The sequence below is a fragment of the Lepidochelys olivacea genome (genome assembly GCF_965140295.1).
Source record: "Lepidochelys olivacea isolate rLepOli2 genome assembly, chromosome: 7".
In the NCBI taxonomy this organism is placed as follows: domain Eukaryota; kingdom Metazoa; phylum Chordata; order Testudines; family Cheloniidae; genus Lepidochelys; species Lepidochelys olivacea.
Genome location: NC_140417.1, coordinates 38,025,865 through 38,038,711, shown reverse-complemented (window position 1 = coordinate 38,038,711; position 12,847 = coordinate 38,025,865). Strand labels below are relative to the sequence as shown.

General features: G+C 43.7%; 1 protein-coding gene across 4 annotated transcripts in view; it reads left to right on the top strand.

The window, feature by feature from the left end:
- Positions 1–12,847, top strand: part of PPARG (peroxisome proliferator activated receptor gamma) — a 107,150-nt gene that overhangs the window by 32,145 nt on the left and 62,158 nt on the right. The window contains exon 1 of one of the 4 annotated variants that reach the window (XM_084633553.1): positions 544–675. The exons of 2 other annotated variants lie outside the window; for them this stretch is intronic. The gene's annotated coding sequence lies outside the window, so the exon portion shown is untranslated. Of the gene's footprint in view, positions 1–543; positions 676–1,948; positions 1,972–12,847 lie in introns of those variants that run through there. One more of the 4 variants, XM_084633554.1, reaches the window with a different exon arrangement.

Genomic DNA, 12,847 nt, shown 5'->3' with positions numbered 1-12,847 from the left:
GAGGCTCCCGTTGTCAGCCCTGGATGGCTGGGGCTCCTGCTGTCAGCCAGATATGTGAATTGTGATATGTGAGCATTTAAAGGCTCAGAAACTGGAAGGAAAGTAAAGAGAACTCACATTTCATTTTTAAAAAATCCTCATGATTTTTAAGCCAATCTTGTGATTTTGTGGGGGTTCTGACTCATGATTTTCCATGGCAAAGGTTAGCAACACAGTTTATGTTAGATTCAGACTCATGCAGGTTCTTTAATTATAGCTGAAAATAAAGGAATTTACAAAATATGGTAAATACATTACATAAATTGTCCAAAGTATGGACATTCTAGGCTTGCAACAGTTAGTAAACTGGCCCATCGTTCTTGGGTATTAAAATTCCAAATTTTCCATTGTGCTGAAAATTGACATCACTGTGATTCCAGAAGGGCAGAAGCTGATTGTCAGAGAATATTAAGCAGTTTCCATCATTGTTTAACAGAGCTGATTATGCAATCCCTATGCAGGGTAAAATTTCCATTACCTTCAGTGGGAGATTTGCCCTGGACAGGGACTGCATAGGGACTCAGGATCCCCTGTAGTTAATACCTGAAGAACATTATATGCAATTTTTCAAATGCTGGACTCCATTTCTGTGTCTACAAAATGTGGGTGCAACCAAATGAAGCAACAGCACTGAAGGTACTAAAACAGGAGCTGGTTACAGCCAGGCTGATAATATTATTTAAAATTCTTCTGATCTACTTCCTGGCTGAATGGTGTTCCTGGGAAATGCTGGAGTGACACACCACTGAGGTGGAAGGACAAGGGGAAAGTCAGCTGCACCAATTAGGGTTACCAGGTGTCCGTTTTTCGCCTGGAACACCCGGTTGAAAAGGTATCAGGCGGCTCTGATCAGCACCATTGACCAGGCTGTTGACTCTCCAGTTGGTGGCACTGCGCAGTAGGGCTGGCAGAATCCCTGCTAGTCTCCATGTTGCATGGCTCCCAGCAAGCAGCTGACGTGTCCCCCCTCTGGCTCCTATGTATGGGGCAGCCAGGGGTTTCCACATGCTGTCCCCGTCCCAAGTGCTGCCCCCTCAGCTCCCATTGGCCAGGAACCATGGCCAGTGGGAGCTGCGGGATCGGCGCCTGCAGATGGGTCAGTGCGCAGAGCCGCCTGGCCGCACCTCCATGTAGGAGGTAGAAGCCGGAGGAGGGACATACTGCTGCTTCCGGGAGCTGCTTGAGGTAAGCGCTGCCCAGAGCCTGCACTCCTGACACCCTCCCAGGCCCCTACCCAAGCCCCCTCCGGCATCCCAAACCCCTCATCCCCAGCCCCACCCCAGAGCCCGCACCCCCAGCTGGAGCCCTCACTCCCCCCGCATGCCCCATCCCCCTACCCCAGCCCTGATCCCTCTCCCGCCCTCTGAACCTCTCTGTCCCATCCTGGAGCACCCTTTTATATCCCAAACCTCTGTACCCCCAGCCAAAGCCTTCACCCCTTCCCACACCCCAGCCCCCTGAGCCAGCTCGGTGAAAATGAGTGAGTGCATGAGAGTGAGGAGAGCGAGCAACGGGGGGTGGGGGGGTGGGGATGGAGTGAGCAGGGGGCCGGGCATCAGAAAAGGCGCAGGGTCTCGGAGGAGGGGCGGGGCAGGGACAGGGCAAGGGTTTTGTGCGAGGCAAAGCACTATACATGCAATTTTTTGCTGATGAAAAAACTAGAAATATTGGCTCCAGAATGAAGGAATTAGGAAATCAAGGCAAGACCCACGGAGAAATAGTTCAGGGTGGGAAAGAGGGGAGCAGAGGGAGGGGCAGGTGGCTTACTGCCATAGAAAAAAGGAAAAATCCAAGAGAGAACATAATAAACATTCTACAAATTAAAATGAAAAGCACTCTGTTCTGTTTTAATTTGCATGGATGTTGAGCAAGCTTGGAACATTGCAAGATTTATTGCTACAGAATACTGTAAATGTGTACATTTGTAACGAGGTAAGGACTTTGCAGTATTTTATATTGAAATGTTTACCCTGTGTCTCCTGTCTGAGGTTTTCCATGTTTTATGTAGTGTGACCAGACAGCAAGTGTGAAAAATCGGGACAGGGGGTTGTAAGGCAAAGCTCCAAATATCGGGACATCTGGTCATCCTAGTTGTCTGTGCACTCAGCGCACAGAAATATCAGCCCTTAGGAGAGAAGAGAGATAAAATGACACACACAAGTAGCATTCTTATTAAATCAGTTTAGTAAAGATAACTGAAAGAAAGCCTTCTTCTGAATAGGAAATTTGAACAGATTTGCATCTAGCTAAATTCTATACTGCTCTCAAAGAAGCCTCTATGAAAAGGGGATTTGCTTGTGGAAACTTCAAGGAGGCTTGGGTGACACCAGGCTTAAAATGGCCTCAAATAACTCAAATAACTTCTGGGTGTGTCACAGTGACATTTCTTTGGTTTGTTACAGAATATTAGGGTTGGGGCAGCATATGTACATTTGTTTATAAGGGCATGGTTCTCTTTGAGGGGAAAGGGAAGTTATTTTTTTATACTAGAATGCAGGAGCACAGTGGATTACCAAGCAGGAATGATCCGAGTTTACTAGATGGAGAGTGCTGTATGACTGTGCAGGTCTATTTAGATGTTGACAGGAGCGAGCACAAAGTGACAATACATCAAGTACATATAAGGAGGAGGGAGAAAAATTGTTCTTAACCTCTGAGGCTAGGACAAGAAGCAGTGGGCTTAAATTTCAGCAAGGGTGGTTTAGGTTGGACATTAGGAAAAACTTCCTAACTGTCAGAGTGGTTAAGCACTGGAATAAATTGCATAGGGAGGTGGTGGAATCTCCATCATTGGGGATTTTTAAGAGCAGGTTGGATAAACACCTGTCAGGGTTGGTCTTGATAATACTTAGTCTGCCTTGAGTGCATGGGACTGGACTAGATAACCTCTCAAGGTCCCTTCCAGTTCTATGATTCTATGATTTCCCTGCAATTTCAGTCCATTTTGTATTATCCATTTCTGTTGTACAGGTGAGATCTGTTCTAGGGCTTCTGGGTAATCTCTGTTCCGTAGTTACTATAATTCTGTTCTGTGTTTTCTGTTCTATAATTACTATAGTTTCCTGGTCTTGTCTGAAATGCACTGCAGGAAGCCGTTTGAAAAAAAAGAAGTAGAAAATTCCTAAGGGATACAATAAGTGAAAAAAGTGAAAAATTGGCCCAAAGAAATTTTTTATGAGCAAAAAGTTGTGAATTCAACATAAGAAAATATGTTTACCGTAAAAGTGAATTTTCAAGATGGTTTTTATGTGTTAATTCTTTCTAAAATAAAGTAACAGATTGTTTTTATAACTAGTACAGCTGTGTTAAGTGATTAATGGTATATTTTTTTCCCAAAGTGTTAGTATTCAGTCATAATCAGGTTTTGAAAAATGCTAAGTTACTATTACTCTTAGACTCTCGTTTATGGTAGTTAATCTTCACAATTTTTCTAAGAAAAACTTCAGCATATTTTTCTTTTGGGGTGAAATATAGAGTACAATGCATGTTATCGTGTAATTATATTACAGCCCAAAAGAAGCAGGAATGGGGGAAGATATTCTATTCTGGAACCCAACAAAATATTCAGAAGTGGCACTGTATGAGCTAGCTTCATGTTAGTGCACAATTCATAACTGAGTCACTGACTCCCTTTAGGTATTTCTCCCTGTGTTGCAGAATACTGACATTTCAGTCTCAATAGCAAGCTCCCATGCATATGTCCTGATCTGACATTGTCTGTACAGGCATTCTGAAGTCACAAGTCAATATGATTTTTTTGGTAAGATGTATCGGGGGACATACATGGCTACCCAGACATCTGTTGGGAAAATAACACAGAAGGGCACAGATTATCCAACAAGTTCTTGGAATGTATTGGAGACCTTTTTTTTTTTTTTTTTAATTTCAGAAGGTGGAGAAAGCTACTGGGGGGAGGCTGTTCTAGATTTGATTTTGACAAATAGGGAGGAACTGGTTGAGAATTTGAAAGTGGAAGGCAACGTGGGTGAAAGTGATTATGAAATAGTAGCGTTCACGATTCTAAGGAATGGTAGGAGGGAGAACAGCACAATAAAGACAATGGATTTCAAGAAGGCAGACTTTAGCAAACTCAGGGAGTTGGTAGGTAAAATCCCATGGGAAGCAAGTCTAAGGGGAAAAACAATTGAAGACATTTGGCAGTTTTTCAAAGAGACATTATTAGGAGCACAAGAGCAAACTATCCCACTGCGTAGGAAAGATAGGAGGTATGGCAAGAGACCACCCTGGCTTAACCAGGAGATCTTCAATGATCTAAAATTCAAAAAGGAGTCCTACAAAAGCTGGAATCTCAGTCAAACTACAAAGGATGAATATAAACAAATAACACAAGTATATAGGGAGAAAATTAGAAAAACCAAGGCAAAAAAACGAGATCAAACTAGCTAGGGACATAAAAGAAAACAAGAAAACATTCTACAAATACATTAGAAGCAAGAGGAAGACCAAGGACAGAGCAGGCCCATTACTCAATGGGCCGGGTGCGGGGGGAGAAAGACAATAACAGAAAATGTGGAAATGGCAGAGGTGCTTAATGACTTCTTTGTTTCAGTTTTCACCAAGAAGGTTGGTGGCTATTGGACGTCTAAAATAGTAAATGCCAGTGAAAATGAGGTAAGATCAGAGTCTAAAATAGGGAAAAAACAACTCGAAAATTACTTAGACAAGTTAGATGTCTTCAAATCACCAGGGCCTGATTAAATGCATCCTAGAATACTCAAGGAGCTGACTGAAGAGATATCTGAGCCATTAGCAATTATCTTTGAAAAGTCATGGAAGACAGGAGACATTCCAGAAGACTGGAAAAAGGCAAATATAGTGCCCATCTATAAAAAGGGAAATAAGGACAACGCGGGAAATTACAGACCAGTCAGCTTTACTTCTGTAGCCAGAAAGATAATGGAGCAACTAATTAAGCAATCAATTTGCAAACACTTAGAAGATAATAAGGTGATAAATAACAGTCAGCATGGATTTGTCAAGAACAAATTGTGTCAAACAAACCTGATAGCTTTCTTTGACAGGGTAACAAGCCTTGTGGATGGGGGGGAGAGGTAGATGTGGTATATCTTGACTTTAGTAAAGCTTTTGATACTGTCTCGCATGACCGTCTCATAAACAAACTAGGGAAATACAACCTAGATGGAGTTACTATAAGGTGAGTTCATAACTGGTTGGAAAATCATTCCCAGAGAGTAGTTATCAGTGGTTCACAGTCATACTGGAAGGGCATAATGAATGGGGTCCCGCAGGGATCGGTTCTGGGTTTGGTTCTGTTCAATATCTTCATCAATGATTTAGATAATGACATAGAGAGTACACTTATAAAGTTTGCGGACAATACCAAGCTGGGAGGGGTTGCAAGTGCTTTCAAAGATAGGATTAAAATTCAAAATAATCTGGACAAACTAGAGAAATGATCTGAAGTAAATAGGGTGATATTCAAAAGGGACAAATGCAAAGTACTCCACTTAGGAAGGAACAATCAGTTGCACACATACAAAATGGGAAATGACTGCCTAGAAAGGAGTACTGCGGAATGGGATCTGGGGGTCATAGTGGATCACAAGCTAAATATGAGTCAACAGTGTAATGCTGTTGCAAAAACAGCAAACATCATTCTGGGATGTATTAGCAGGAATATTGTAAGCAAGGCATGAGAAGTAATTCTTCCGCTCTACTCCACGCTGATTAGGTCTCAGCTGGAGTATTGTGTCCAGTTCTGGGCACCACATTTCAGGAAAGATGTGGAGAAATTGAAGAAAGTCCACAGAAGAGCAACAAAACTGATTAAAGGTCTAGACAACATGACCTATGAGGGAAGATTGAAAAAATTGGGTTTGTTTAATCTGGAGAAGAGAAGATTGAGAGGGGACATGATAAAAGTTTTCAAGTACATAAAAGGTTGTTACAAGGAGGAGGGAGAAAAATTGTTCTTCTTAAACTCTGAGGATAGGACAAGAAGCAATGGGCTTAAATTGCAGCAAAGGAGGTTTAGGTTGGACATTAGGAAAAACTTCCTAACTATCAGAGTGGTTAAGCACTGGAATAAATTGCCTAGGGAGGTGGTGGAATCTCCATCATTGGGGATTTTTAAGAACAGTTTGGACAAACACCTGTCAGGGATGTTCTAGAAGATAATACTTAAGCTATGTCTACACTACAAAATTAGGTCGAATTTATAGAAGTCAGTTTTGTAGAAAACGTTTTTATAGAGTCGATTGTGTGTGTCCCCACACAAATGTTTGAAGTGCATTTAGTTGGCGGAGTGCGTCCACAGTACCAAGGCAACCGTCGACTTCTGGAGCATTGCGCTGTGGGTAGTTATCCCACAGTTCCCGTAGTCTCCGCCACCCATTTGAATTCTGGGTAGAAATCCCAATGCTTGATGGGGCAAAAACATTGTCGCGGTAGATTCTGGGTACATATCGTCAGGCCCCCCCTTCCCTCCCTCTGTGAAAGCAAGGGCAGACAATCGTTTCGCGCCTTTTTTCCTGGGTTACCCATGCAGACGCCATACCACAGCAAGCATGGAGCCCGCTCAGCTCACCATCACCGTATGTCTCCTGGGTGCTGGCCGACGTGGTACTGCATTGCTACACAGCAGCAGCTCATTGCCTTTTGGCAGCAGACAGTGCAGTATGACTGGTAGCCATCATTGCCGTACTCGAGGGTGCTCTTTTAGCCGACCTCGGTGAGGTTGGTCAGGGGCGCCTGGGCAAACATGGAAGTGACTCAGCCAGGTCATTTCCCTTTTAAGTTTCGTCTCATGGCGATTCAGTCCTGCCAGCAGTCATACTGCACCGTCTTCTAATGAGCAGCCAGGAGACGACGATGGCCAGCAGTCATACTGCACCGTCTGCTGCCAGCAAGATATATAAAGATAGATGAAGTGGATCAAAACAAGATATAGACCAGATTTGTTTTATATTCATTTTCTCCTCCCTTCCTCCCTCTCTCCATGAAATCAACGGCCTGCTAAACCCCGGGTTTTGAGTTCTATCCTTGAGGGGGCCATTCTGTTTCTCCTTGATGCAAAGCCACCCCCTTTGTTGATTTTAATTCCCTGTAAGCCAACCCTGTAAAGCCATGTTGTCAGTTGCCCCTCCCTCCATCAGAGCAATGGCAGACAATCGTTTTGCGCCTTTTTTCAGTGCAGACGCCATAGCTCTGTGAACATGGAGCCCGCTCAGATCACTGCAGCAATTATGAGCACTATAAACACTGTGCGCATTATCCAGCAGGATATGCAGAACCATAACCTGCAAGAAAAGTGAAACCAGGCGAGGAGGAGGCGACTGCAGCACAGTGATGAGAGTGATGAGGACATGGACATAGACTTCTCACAAAGTACGAGCCCCTGCAATGTGCACATCATGGTGTCAATTGGGCAGGTTCATGGCGTGGAACACCGATTCTGGGCCCGGGAAACAAGCACAGAGTGGTGGGACTGCATAGTGTTGCAGGTCTGGAACGATTCCCAGTGGCTGCGAAACTTTTGCATGCGTAAGGGCACTTTCATGGAACTTTGTGATTTGCTTTCCCCTGCCCTGAAGCACAAGAATACCAAGATGAGAGCAGCCCTCACAGTTGAGAAGTAAGTGGCGATAGCCCTATGGAAGCTTGCAACGCCAGACAGCTACCAGTCAGTCGGGAATCAATTTGGAGTGGGCAAATCTACTGTGGGGGCTGCTGTGATGCAAGTAGCCAACGCTATCACTGAGCTGCTGATATCAAGGGTAGTGACTCTGGGAAATGTGCAGGTCATAGTGGATGGCTTTGCTGCAGTGGGATTCCCTACTGTGGTGGGGCGATAGACGGAACCCATATCCCAATCTTGGTACTGAAGCATCAAGGCAGCAAGTACATAAACTGAAAGGGGTACTTTTCAGTGGTGCTGCAAGCACTGGTGGATCACAAGGGACGTTTCACCAACATCAATGTGGGATGGCAGGGAAAGGTACATGATGCTCGCATCTTCAGGAACTCTTGTCCGTTTCAACAGCTGCAGCAAGGGACTTACTTTCCAGACCAGAAAATAACCGTCGGGATGTTGAAATGCCTATAGTTATCCTTGGGGATCCAGCCTACCCCTTAATGCCATGGCTCATGAAGCCATACACAGGCACCCTGGACAGTAGTCAGGAGCTGTTCAACTATAGGCTGAGCAAGTGCAGAATGGTGGTAGAATGTGCATTTGAGCGTTTAAAAGCACGCTGGTGCAGTTCACTGACTCGGTTAGACCTCAGCGAAACCAATATTCCCATTGTTGTTACTGCTTGCTGTGCGCTCCACAATCTCTGTGAGAGTAAGGGGGAGACGTTTATGGTGGGGTGGGAGGTTGATGCAAATTGCCTGGCCGCTGATTACGCACAGCAAGACACCAGGGCGGTTAGAAGAGTACAGGAGGGTGCGGTGCGCATCAGAGAAGCTTTGAAAACCAGTTTCAGGAATGGCCAGGCTACGGTGTGAAAGTTCTGTTTGTTTCTCCTTGATGGGACGACCCCCCCCGGGTTCACTCTACTTTCCTGTAAGCTAAGCACCCTCCTCTCCCCCCTTCAATCACCGCTTGCAGAAGCAATAAAGTCATTGTTGCTTCACATTCATGCATTCTTTATTTATTCATCACACAAATAGGGGGATAACTGCCAAGGTAGCCCGGGAGGGATAGTGGAGGAGGGAAGCACTGGGTGGGGTGGTGGAGGAGGGAAGGACAAGGCCACAGAGCACTTTAAAACTTTAAAACTTATTGAATGCCAGTCTTCTGTTGCTTGGGCAATCCTCTGGGGTGGGGTGGCTGAAGGCCCCCCCACCGTGTTCTTGGGCGTCTGGGTGAGGAGGCTCTGGAACTTGGGGAGGAGGGTGGTTGGTTACACAGGGGCTGTAGCGGCGGTCTGTGCTCCTGCTGCCTTTCCTGCAGCTCAACCATACACTGGAGCATATGAGTTTGATCCTCCAGAAGCCTGAGCATTGATTCCTGCCTTCTTTCAGCAAGCTGATGCCACCTACTATGCCATCTTCAGCCCGCCACCTCTCCTCGCAGTCATATTGTGTTTTCCTGCACTCTGAGATTGTCTGCCTCCATGTATGTTGCTGGGCTCTGTCAGTGTGGGAGGACAGCATGAGGTCAGAGAACATTTCATCACGAGTGCGTTTTATTCGCCTTCTAATCTTCACTAGCCTCTGGGAAGGAGAAACATATGCAGCTGGTGGAGGGGAAAAAAAGGGAGAGTTGTAATTAAAAAGACACATTTTATAGAACAATGGGTACACTCTTTCACGGTAAACCTTGCTGTTAACATTACATAGCACATGTGCTTTCATTACAAGGTCGCACTTTGCCTCTTATTGAGGGTATGCTGGTTTGGTGTGAGAGATCACTCATGCAGGGCCGGGCAGCAGAATTTGGCTTGCAGGCAGCCATGGTAAGCCACAGTCTTTTGGCTTCTTTAACCTTCATAACATGTGGGAATGGTTTCAAACAGCAGTGCCCTCATTTCCCATACGAAGTAGCTGTTGGGTTGGCCATTAAAAATGGGTTGGCAATTTAAAAGGAGGGGGTGCAGAAACCCAACTAACCCCCTCCCCCCCCACACACACCCAATTCTCTGAGGTGATGGCTTCACCCCTCCCCCCACCACATAGCTAACAGCAGGGAAGATTTCTGTTCAGCCACAGGCAAACAGCCCAGCAGGAACGGGCACCTCTGAATATCTGCTTACCACCCTATTTCAACCAGGTGACCATGAATGATATCACTCTCCTGAGGATAACACAGAGAGATAAAGAACAGGTGTTGTTTGAATGCCAGCAAACACCGGGACCATAAGCTTAATGCCTTGTTCTGCAATGATCCCCAGCTACGTGCTACTGGCCTGGCGTGGTAAAGTGTGCTACCATGGAGGACGGAATAAGTCTGTCCTCCCCAGAAACCTTTTGCAAAGCCTTTGGGAGTACATACAAGAGAGCTTTATGGAGATGTCCCTGGAGTACATACAAGAGAGCTTTATGGAGATGTCCGCTCCATCCCCAGACACGTTAACAGACTTTTCCAGTAGCTGTACTGGCCGCGAATACCAGGACAAATTAATCATTAAACACGCTTGCTTTTAAACCATGTATAATATTTACAAAGGTACACTCACCAGAAGTCCCTTCTCCACCTTCACGGTCCGGGAGCCCGCCTTGGGTGGGTTTGGGGGGTACTGGGTCCAGGTCCAGGGTGATAAACAGATCCTGGCTGTTGGGGAAATCGGTTTCTCTGCTTCCTTGCTGTGAGCTATCTACAATCTCCTCCTCATCATCATCTTCCTCGCCCCCAAAACTTGCTTCCATGTTGCCTCCCACTCCTTGGATGGCGTCAAAGCACAGGGTTGGGGTAGTGGAGGCTGCACCCCCTAGAATGGCATGCAGCTCATCATAGAAGCGGCATGTCTGGGGCTCTGAACCAGAGCGGCTGTTTGCCTCTCTGGTTTTTTGGTAGGCTTGCCTGAGCTCCTTAATTTTCACGTGGCTCTGCTGCGGGTCCCCGTTATAGCCTCTGTCCTTCATGCCATTGGAGATTTTTTCAAATATTTTGGCATTTCGTCTTTTTGAACGGATTTCTGCCAGCACGGATTTGTCTCCCCATAGAGCGATCAGATCCCATACCTCCCGTTCGGTCCACTTCATTTAGACATTACTTGTTTTTCCATGTAGTTTTTTTTTCAAAAGTGCAGTAGTGTGAAAAGAGATTGGTTTATCACTGAAAAGTGGTTAGACAGGTTATACATTTCTTAGGTTTGTTCACATGAAAAAGTAACTTAGTTATTGAAAGAAAAATAAAAAGGTAAATTTTGCTTTTAAAGAACATCAGATTATGGCTGCACAAAGACTGTTAGCTTTATTAATATGTTACTTTAGAATGATGAATACCTGAATTGCACATTTAGGTACTATGGGAAAAAGCTGTAAACCCTTACAGTTGCTGACAAAGTTTGCACATATGTAAGTGAGTACAGAATTTGGCTGTACATAAAAATTTAATTTGTGAAGCATTAACAGTATAAATGAATACAGAATATAAATTAAAGAAGGATGCATTGATTTTGTCCAAAATAGAAGCACTAAAATGTATTCACATTTCGGTGTGTGGGATTTGCCCATCTCTTCCCATCATAGAATAGACACTAGTTCTGCCCTAATGTCATCCAGGCATAGGTTTTGTGCCTCCACTCTGTCCCTGGGTGCACCACCAACCCCAGTTCTTCAGAAGTTGAGCTCTTTTGGAAGTGCTGTGGGTAGAGAATCCTGAGTATGGCTGCCAATAGGGCCTGCCTTAAATGGGACGTGATACCCTAGGTGAGGTTAGGACTGTGCAAAATTTAATGCATGCAGTGGATTGTCTTTTGCTTTTGGAAGAGGGGAATGATACATGTTTACCCCCTTCATTACTATTTATGACCCTCTCATTTTCTAGTTTCACTGTGCTTATCAAAATAGGTAGGCACTTCAGATCTTCTTATACATATTCAAGTAAATATTTCATTTTTGAGAATTTTAGGAGATGGCTGCTTTGTGATGAAACAAATTTATTTTGATATGTCAAAAGCACTTTTATGAATAACTTAAAACATACTCTAACTGCCAGGGAAGACTTTAAAAGTGGGATTTAATTCAAGGAATGAGCTTCAACTCATGCTGCAGTTGTTCCTTCTCCTCCTGTGGGAGTATTCAGAGTTCGATCATGGCAGGAAATTGCATCTATGATATTAGCGATTTACCCTCTTAAAGTCATATTCCTCTTTAGGTCATTTCTTGGAAACATTATTTAAGATGCCTGTCCTATGAGTATTAAGAACCTATTATTTGATAAAGTATCTGTTGAGAATAATAAGATCCATTGATTCTTACAAAAGGCCTTTTGACTTTTTAAAAGGTGGAGAGTTTTGATAATATATTCAGGACAATCTATGGAAAAAGTAACCAGAGGTAGAAAACTGACTCCATTGAAGTGACTTGCCATTGACTTCAGTGGAGCCAAGATTTCACCCCAGAAGTTTATTTCCTGCATTAGAGAAAATCTTTATACCATGAAAGATCATGTATAATGTAGTTATTTACATAACATCCCTTATAATGTAAAACACTCTTACCTGATAACATAAAACATTCAAATTTAGGAGAATCAAATTTTAAAAAACTTAGAAAGTTTTATACTGTAAACATTATAATAAACAATTAACATTTAAAAATGAAATATCAAGTTTAATATCAGCTTTGTCCCCCATATCTTCCTGGAGTTCAACCACACAGAGTTCATCGCCAGATTGGGGACTTAGTTGATAATTAATGAGTAAGCATAATTTTTACAGAACAAAGGCTCATGATTTTATTTATTAAAAGACACTGAGATTATGTTCTCATTTAACTTAAAAAAACAAGGTTGTGTAGCTTTTTCTTGAAAATAATCTCATTTTTCACATTACTGTTCTCACATCACCACTGCAGTGATGCATTCTTAAATCTTTGGTAGGTTTGCAAATAAGCATGTGGCAACAGAGGGCTTGGCCAGTGTTCATATTATAACAAGCTATGTGTTAGCCTCTGTACAAACTTACTGGATATGTCACATAAAATTTTTTCATAGACTGTAACAGTTCTGTATCTCAAGTGAATGTAGTATAGGTAACTAGCTAAATAGAAGAAAAGGAGTACTTGTGGCACCTTAGAGACTAACAAATTTATGTGAGCATAAGTTCTTCTGAGTTCACTTCATAGCTCACGAAATCTTATGCTCAAATAAATTTGT